The sequence below is a fragment of the Falco punctatus genome (assembly GCF_963210335.1).
Source record: "Falco punctatus genome assembly, chromosome: 9".
NCBI classification, from domain to species: Eukaryota; Metazoa; Chordata; class Aves; order Falconiformes; family Falconidae; genus Falco; species Falco punctatus.
In genome coordinates, this window is record NC_137589.1 from 41257075 (window position 1) to 41263074 (window position 6000).

The 6000-nt window shown below is 50.1% G+C and overlaps 1 long non-coding RNA gene across 1 annotated transcript in view; it reads left to right on the forward strand.

The window, feature by feature from the left end:
* The window catches only part of LOC308069151, a 132767-nt gene extending 126970 nt beyond the window's left edge, over positions 1–5797 (forward strand). Inside the window, exon 3 of the long non-coding RNA XR_013930298.1 lies at positions 1–5797. This exon is cut by the window's left edge and continues 54278 nt beyond it. This is a non-coding gene — a long non-coding RNA (uncharacterized lncRNA).
* Positions 5798–6000: the final 203 nt, after the last annotated feature.

Sequence of the window (6000 nt, forward strand, 5' to 3'; positions counted from 1 at the left end):
ACTAGCACCGGCCATGCTGGACTATGTGCCAGGTCCTTGCCACCACCTCCATGTTTGCCGTTTGCTCTGTTTCTTCCATGTCTTCCATGCCTCACCCTTCCTCTCCTCCTCCTAACAGCAGGACACAAACCTGAGGACAGACCCACAGCACATTGTCACTGTAATGCAAATTACCCCTCTGCGCTTAGCAGGAAAGCAGCAGAAACAGAGGGCCACGGACGCCTTCTCCCACCCTCATTCATCCTTGGGCCACCCAGGCTGGCTGCCCTTGAGCAAGCCGGGCGTGCCCCCCACCAGCAGGGGGTCTCGGTATCAGGAGCTGCCGGGGGAGCCGGCACCACGGGGCCATGGGGAGGGGAGGGCACGAGAGGCGAAAGGGGGCAGTGAGGGAGGGGTGGAAAGGAGGAAGGATGGGGAGAGGAAAGCGAGGGAAAGGAGCAGGTTTCGGGGCGACCGCGCACCTTCCCCCGCGCTGGGGGCAGCAGCCTGCCTGCAGGGCTCCGACCAGCGCTCCATTTCCAATTTGGCTGGTTTGAGAGCATAAACCTCCCTCCAGTCTGGGCGCCAATAAAGGAGGCAGCTCTGCAGAGTCTGCACTCCGCTGTGGCAAGCTGCCGACTTTCATTTCTTTTTACTACTGACTTTGTGTGTCTCTCGCCCCTTCCTCCCATTCTGGGGACTTTATGGACTGAGACGCAGTATCCTCCTTCCCCAGAGCAGGGGCTGGCTCCGGACCTGGAATTCCAGGAAATTTCCAGGGTTGTCTCTGGACAGCAGCAGCACACCCAGCTCTGTGCAAACAGGGCCATGCCCCACCAGTGTTGCCATCCCGTGAGGCTGAGATCCCCATCACAGACTGGGATAAGGCTTCTCCATCACAGCCCCTTTCTCCCTCCAGAAGGACACTTATGCATCCAAGTTGCCTATCCCAGCTGTAAGGAGGCACCAGGATGCCAGAACACATTATTCAACTGTTCAGTTGAAGCCTGACTCCCCTTCCAGGGTGTGCTGCTCCCCACAGCCAAGGACAGCTGTGCCCCACTGCCTCCACATGAATCAGCTCCACACTCCAGCTGTGTGGACTGCTCATTGCCACCTCACCTCTGACAAGATGCTCGCTGCTCACCTCCATCACTTTAGGTGCAAAAGAGACTGCTACGTCACATGCTGCTGACTCCGCAAACTGATTAGGCAATTGAAATGTTTCAAAGAGGAGAAGAACAAATGACAAAAAAACAATGAAGGTGAAGCACAGCCAGGAATGGACCTGGCTGGAAAACGATCCCTTACACACACCTCATCACAGCTCTTCTGTATGCCAAACTGGCAGACAAAAATCCCTCAGAACAGAAGTTTTGGCTGAGAAATGTGGGTTTCCCAAAGAAACATGTCCATTTTCCCAGCACTTTCCACCATGCTTTGTCTTTTCATTGAAGGTCCAGTCCCTCCCCATCCCTGAACAAGCACTCATTTTCTCAGAGATGTCCATGGAAAAACCATTTCCCAGACACTGGCTGGAACCTTGACTCTCCACTGGTGTCCCTTTCCTACCCCAAAGTCCCTGTTGTGCTTTGCTCTGTCCAGTCCAGCACATGGAAGCAAGTTCCAGAAGATAACTCCCCCCAGGATACCAAGAACAGAGTGGTTTGGGTTTACCCTGTACCCACCAACTGGCCTGTTGACAGTCCTGCGCATCCACCTGTACCGATGGCTTCTACCATGCCAAATGCAGCTGAGCTGTCACAGGCAGCTCCAGAGCAGAACAGGAGGCAACAAGTTGGATTTTTTTTCTTATAAAAGTTGCAAATTCTGAACTTAGCATTAACTAACTTTGCAAATCTTGGCCTCCAGCACCCCTGCTGGCTGCTCCCTCCTTCGTTCAGCAGCACACATGTGGACATATTAATTCTGACACACATGTGTCCTGTATATCATGATTATCACACATTTCATTATGCCCCTGTGCATGTTTTGTAAGGCACACTCCGGCACGTATCTGTCCAAATCCCCTTGGTGTTGGGATTACTTCAGTCTGACTTTGTCGTGCTTGTGGCTGCAGTTCAGGATGCACATGTGGGGATGCCCCATGGCAGTTCTGTGTATGAACACACACGGAGTTGCATTTTGTCTGTGAGACCATGTCTTTAGGACCCAGACTGCACACATCTTATGGCAGAATCTCGGACAAATGTTGTTTAAAATGCAGATATTTTTTTTTGTCCCATCTGTGCCTCTCTATGTACGTGGAAATATTTTAGGAAACCATCAGCCATGCTCTGTAGTATCCACTTCACAAATAGCTGGTTTGTGAGTAGAGTGGTTCTTTATTTTATTTTATTTTTGGATGGGTACCAGAGAGTACGCAAACGGCAGAAGAGGAGGAAAGATCACACTGGGAAACCAAATATCTTGGTATTTGTGTTTGTGTTTCTTCTTCACGGGTCTTTTTTTGCCTCAAGGAGCCACTTATGGGGCTGAAATACTGCAAGATCTGGTCTTCTTGTAGTATTCCTACCAGCCAGGGAGTGAAACACCCTGAGCAGAACAGATCTTACATTATTTCAGCTCCACAGAGTGCTCCCTGAGGCATTGGCGAGAAACATAAGCACAGCTACAAAGGCACAGAAAATGCTTGCAACACAGATGCAAGTGCTGAACTCCGAGAGTTCCTTCCTCAGAGGAACAAGCGGCCAGATGCTGTGTCCACCCTGGCTGAGGCATGCTGCAGAGCTCGGCATGGGTGTCCTGCAGAAGGTCTGCTTCGAGTCTGGGTGACAGAGAGCTGAGCCCAATGCAAACTGCAGGAACAGGGCTACAAGAGCCTCTGCAAGTTCACAGTCCACGACTGTAAGCACTTATACTCCCAGGGTGCAAGGGAACAGGAGACCTGAGGCCAAGCTCGCTGTGATTTACATGCTGCTCTTCCAGCGTCACCTCCAGACAGGAGCCATGGTGAGCCATTGCAGACATGGCAGAAGCTGGCTCACACGGGCTGTCTGTGCCAGCCACGGGGCTGGAGGGCTTCAGGGTGCCTGGTGCACCCCTTAGTTGGAAGATGCACATCTCTGATATCATACGTCAGAGTCCTGCACTCCCAACCTGAACAGACCTCAGTGAATCACATGGTAGTTCTGGACTTGCTGTGACACTCTTCAGTGCAGGGTTGCTCATGGCTGGGTGATGGAGCTCATTCTTTTTTCAAGCCAAGGATGAATTCACTTTTTCTCTGTTACAACACATCTAAACCACTCCTATGTACTCCCGTAAGAAGCCTTCAAATACAAAAGACAGACATTAGCAGAGCAACACTAGCAACAAACCAATAATACTACCACAACTCCCGGAAATGTGTGCATTTTAGCCAGCAAAGCCCACTCTGGTGGAGAATGAGAGGTGCAGCCTCTGCCCTCCTGCCATCAGCATCATTGGCTGCAGTTTGCCAGATGACGTGGCTGAGGCCATAGGCTTTCATCGCAGTTCCCTTCACTGCATGGGTGGCTCTGGGCATCAATGTAGACAAAACCTCCAGTGTCCAACCCTATTTCATTGAAGATGGCTGAAACTTTGTCTTTTGTACAACAACCAAAAACTTCTCAATAGAGGTAACATCTTCGATCTCATCATAACACTGGGGAAAATGTTCCACTGCCTACTAGCATTGCTGATCTCTAGAGATGGCTAGAAAATAGAAATTCCAGCCTACAGGAAATTCTGTTATTTCTACTTTTATTTTCATCATGAAGTGAAATGAAAAATGGAGTGGACAGGGTGGGGTAGAACAGAATGTTAATTCGGAAGCAAATTCAATGCAGAAGCGTGAAAATCATGTTAAAGTTTATGTTTCAGTAGCATTCAAAACACAAAATGGTTTATAAATATGATGAGAAAGGCAAAACCAAATAATTCATCACATTTTGGGTCAGTTCAAATCTCTGCCAAAAATCCCAGTCAACATTTAACATTTCCAGAAAATGGTTCAATTTGGAGGATTCTGCATTTTCCAATGGAAAACTGGTCCATCAAAATTCTTTTTTTTTTATCAGCTCTCTCAATTATAGTATGCTACTAAAGAGGGATGTTTTCTGCTGTAACCATTTTTTTCTAGCTGCAGGCATGTAATTTACACTTATATTTCAACTGACTAATACCGCATTAAGCATCCTCTCAGAACTGGACTTTCATTATCAGTGATTACATATCACAAAAAGAAAGCAGCTGTAATGGCCAAAAAACCTGGAGCATGTGGCAGGGGAGCCTGTGATGCCATGCCCTGTGCCGGGCAGCCCGGGGGTCCCAGCCCAGGGGTCCCAGCCCAGGGGTCCCAGCCCGTGCCCCCTGTGATGCTGCAGCACCACTGTGTCATGCACCCCATAGGGGAGCAGCCTGCACCCCAGTAGTGACCCACTGGGCTAAACCTGGAGCAAAGCTACTCTTTCTGGTGTTTGAATCAGCTAAAGTCAAATGGAAAAGCCATTAAGCCCTAGGCGCTCTGGTCCTTCTCTTTTTTCCAGAATTATTTTCTCTTTCCTTTTTCTTGCTTTTTGCTTTCTTTTTCTCTCTCTCCTTCCTGCAAACCCTCTCCTTCTTTCTTCCCCATGATTTTCTCCTTTCTTTCCTTTTTGAGCCTTGTGGTAGGCATTGCCCTGTCTTCATGGCTGCATGTGCGCAGTTCATTGTGCCAGCTGTGTTTGCCTCATTCCCAGCCCACCAGTCACCTCTGCACCATGAGTGGACTCGTTCTTTCCAAGGTATGGCTTTGGAAACACCAAGTTTTCCCTTCCAGTGGCTCTGGGCTTCAGCAGTTCAGCAGGGACGTCATCCTAAACCCGCCCTTCGAGTGACACAGCAGGCAGCCCCAGACAGGAGCGCTCCCCTCCCAGCCACCCTATTCACACAGCATTTCATCAGAAATAAAAAAGACAAGTTAATCTGTTTGGGCTGAAAATGAAGAAAACAATGGGGGTAAAAAAACAGTGAGAGAAATGATATTTCTCTCCTCCAGCAAAGGGGCACGCTGGGGGTGGAAAGGAGTGGGGGGGGGTGGGTAGAGGAAAGGAAGGTTGCTTTATTTTATTGATTTAAAAAAACCCACACACATATCCCACAGGCGCCAAAAAGCACAGGGCAATGATTAATGTCCCCTCAGAAAAAGAAATTATATAGAATAAATTAAACTACTGTGGCAGCAAATTGAAAAATAAGGATGTAAATGAGGTTTGAATACTTAATATCTGAGAAGGGGAAGAGAGTCCTGGGCACAGAGAGAATGGTGAGAAATCGTCAGCGACCCACGGGTAGACGATCCCCTCTCCGGGCCGGGAGCCCTGCTGCTCCGGGGGGTGGCCGGCGGCACGGACCTGTTGTGGGAGCAGGCAGGGTGGGCTCTCACCTGCGGATAGAGCCAGCCACGCTCAAGCCTGCGGCTGCTCCCCCAGCAGAGCCTCGCGTGGGCATTTGCACTCCATGCGAAGACCAAAACCATGCCCAGCTACTTCAGGTAGCCACATGGGCCACATTTCATGGTGTGGATGGCTGCGGGGAAAGCTGGGGACCTGCAGGGGTTTGCCCGCATTTGCTGCACAGCGTGCAGCCTTTTCCCAGGGGAAGCACGGCTTGACAGCTCCTCGGCATCGGTGCCACCTCCACGTCATGCCAGTGGGGCTGTATGCTCCACTGTGTACTGTGGGCAGAGGTTTTTGCTACCCAAACATACGTGTGCGGTCTGTACTGGATGCTCCTGTTAGCAGCAGCCTGGTGAAAATTTAGGGCAGCAGACCTGCTGCAGTAAGCTAGCTCAGCCCCGTCGTGTGCCACGGGTAAAGGGAGGGAAACCATACACAACGGGTGAAGGGGAAGCCATGGTGAAGACTTACTATCCCAGGTTGGATTTGTTTGTATGAAAAAAACCTTATTCCCAGGACTTTCCCAGCTCAGCACAGCCAGGCTTCGGGGGAGACCATGTTCAGCCTTGGATGCAAGCTGCCGTTTGCCACATAGAAC